The 2,500-nt window shown below is 49.3% G+C and overlaps 1 long non-coding RNA gene and 2 other non-coding genes across 3 annotated transcripts in view; all 3 read right to left on the bottom strand.

Moving 5' to 3' along the window:
* The window catches only part of LOC125774016 (large subunit ribosomal RNA), a 4,173-nt gene extending 3,934 nt beyond the window's left edge, over positions 1 to 239 (bottom strand). The window contains exon 1 of the ribosomal RNA XR_007420538.1: positions 1 to 239. This exon is cut by the window's left edge and continues 3,934 nt beyond it. This is a non-coding gene — a ribosomal RNA (large subunit ribosomal RNA).
* LOC125774013 (uncharacterized) overlaps positions 1 to 1,764 on the bottom strand; it is an 88,226-nt gene extending 86,462 nt beyond the window's left edge. Inside the window, exon 1 of the long non-coding RNA XR_007420535.1 lies at positions 1,306 to 1,764. This is a non-coding gene — a long non-coding RNA (uncharacterized LOC125774013). The remainder of the gene's footprint in view (positions 1 to 1,305) is intronic.
* Positions 949 to 1,106, bottom strand: LOC125774014 (5.8S ribosomal RNA). The gene has a single exon (XR_007420536.1). It is a non-coding gene; the product is annotated as a 5.8S ribosomal RNA (ribosomal RNA).
* Positions 1,765 to 2,500: the final 736 nt, after the last annotated feature.

Below are 2,500 nucleotides of genomic sequence, written 5' to 3'. Positions count from 1 at the left end.
TATCACCCTCTCTGGGTAGATGAGCCACCTTCAAGTTGAACTTGAACTGTTTGCACCGTGCATAGTAGATAATGGTCGTTCCAGTACACGGAATCGGACAGGTGCAGTTACACACCGTCCCTACGTGCTGAGCTTCTCCCGTTTCGCTCGCAGCTACTCAGGGAATCCCGGTTGGTTTCTTCTCCTCCCCTTATTAATATGCTTAAATTCTGGGGGTTGTCTCACATCACTTGAGGCCTACAACAAAATCAGTCACATTCCATTCGTTTCGAACCCGGGGCATAGCGAACCGATATATACGCAACAACACTTCACACACACACACACACGGATTGGGCAATTTACGGTCATTTTTGAATCAACGATGGCCCCCCCGAGCACGTTGTCCGAATATCACTCCAATAAGGACAACGAGTTCCGCTCGGCATCGTTTTGATTCGATCTCTCAACAACAACTCCCGGTCGACTTGGTCGACTTGGACCCACGATGTCTCCCCCCGAGCATGTCGAGCCAACTGCACCACTATTGTATTGGACAACATGTTCCCCTCGGGCATCGATGGGTTAATCATGCACCACTATTATAAAACCCTTTGACGTTTTCCCCCAAGCACGTTGATCCAGTATTACGACGGATACGGTCAACGAAATCTTGGACATCAAAGAGGTTTTCGATTGAATTTCCCCATGTTTCACAACGTACTCTTAGCGGTATCCTACGATACGTCTCACTCTATTTGTGTGTGTGCGCGTTTACGTGCGTGCGATTTATGCGGTTCACCCCTTTACTTTCAGCGCCCTGCGGTCCCAACAAAGGTCCCGAGCACGCCATTATGCACAGTGTGGAAGCGTGTTTCCCCCACGACACTAGACGGGCTGCTCGCCATAGTGTTCTATTGTGGCACGCTCCACCCTGAAGTTTGGTTTGTTGTATATCAAGGAATTGATAGGCACTCAAGAATGTGTGCATCGGCCGGGTTTAATCGTCCGACGCGCAATATGCGTTCAACTTATCGGTGTTCATGTGTCCTGCAGTTCACATTGTGACGCGCATTTAGCTGCGGTCTTCATCGATCCATGAGCCGAGTGATCCCCTGCCTAGGGTTTTATAGTAAGGTTCCCAATGTAACACAATCCCGGTGGTACGTCCAAAGACTAACTTTCTGACTAAGTTGTCTTTATTACCCAATAGTCCCAGGCCTTGTGACTTGTGGCTCATGTCTACGCCCATGGCCACCATTCGCTAAGATAGTTTTGAAGTCACTTTGAAGGCCCAGGAACAACTCTCTTAGCACATCGGTTAACCTGACGCCGCAGTCAACTCATGTGCTTGGATCGGATCGAGCTATTGAGTATTGGGCCTGCATACTCGCTCATCCGTATCCTTTGCGTACCGCCCCATGGCCCTTGTATGTCTGCACCACAGTTCCTGTTCGTTCCGTGCCTATGGCCGGATACGTATTGCACATCGGTATACCTGTCGCTACTCAGGCAACTCGTGTGCGTGGATTGGATCGAGAACATGGTGTGTGCCCCATGTTATAATTGATAGTCCATATCCACTTTATAGGTTAAAGTCATAAGTTGTGATTGCACAACCATTCTTCATAAGAGTTTAATCACTCTTCAACTAACTTTCGTTCTGGTGTCTTGGTATCAAATCGCGTAAGACACAAGATTCTACTGGCCAAATAGAATCTAGCACATTGGTTAACCTGGCGCCGCAGTCAACTCATGTGCTTGGATCGGATCGAGCTATTGAGTATTGGGCCTGCATACTCGCTCATCCGTATCCTTTGTGTACCGCCCCATGGCCCCGTCCTTAGAGTTAATGACTAATAGGCTTAACTCTTGTTTGTCTGCACCACAGTTCCCGTTCGTTCCGTGCCGTAGCCGGATACGTATTGCACACTAGTAGACACCGTAATCTGACGTATCTAACACACCACTATTGTAACTCGTCGTCGAAGGACCTTTCAAGTGCCTGATGGCCAGGGGAGCTCTTACACGGCACGGATACACAGTGATGCTCGCCCATCAAAGTGTACAACGATCGAGTTTGCTTAAGTGTCTGGGTACCTACACACCAGACACAATGCAATGGCCACGGATCCACACAAGGCACATCACATGCAGAAAGCTTCACCAGATTATGACACATACCACACTCTTGTAACTCGTCGTCGAAGGGGCGTTCAAAGTGCCTTACGGCTAGGGGAGATCTAGCACGGCACGGAGACACAGTGATGGTTGCCCATCAAAGTGTACAACGATCGAGTTTGCTTTCCGCGCAAGCGTTCTAAGTGTCTGGGTACCTACACACCAGACACAATGCAATGGCCACGGATCCACACAAGGCACATCACATGCAGAAAGCTTCACCAGATTCTGACACATACCACACACATGCAACTCGTCGTCGAAGGGGCGTTCAAGTGCCTTACGGCTAGGGGAGATCTAGCTCGGCACGGAGACACAGTGATGGTCACCCATCAAAGTG

This window comes from Anopheles funestus (assembly GCF_943734845.2).
Source record: "Anopheles funestus chromosome X unlocalized genomic scaffold, idAnoFuneDA-416_04 X_unloc_72, whole genome shotgun sequence".
Classification (NCBI taxonomy): domain Eukaryota; kingdom Metazoa; phylum Arthropoda; class Insecta; order Diptera; family Culicidae; genus Anopheles; species Anopheles funestus.
Note: the sequence above shows the minus strand (reverse complement) of the source record. Positions and strands in the feature narration are given on the sequence as shown.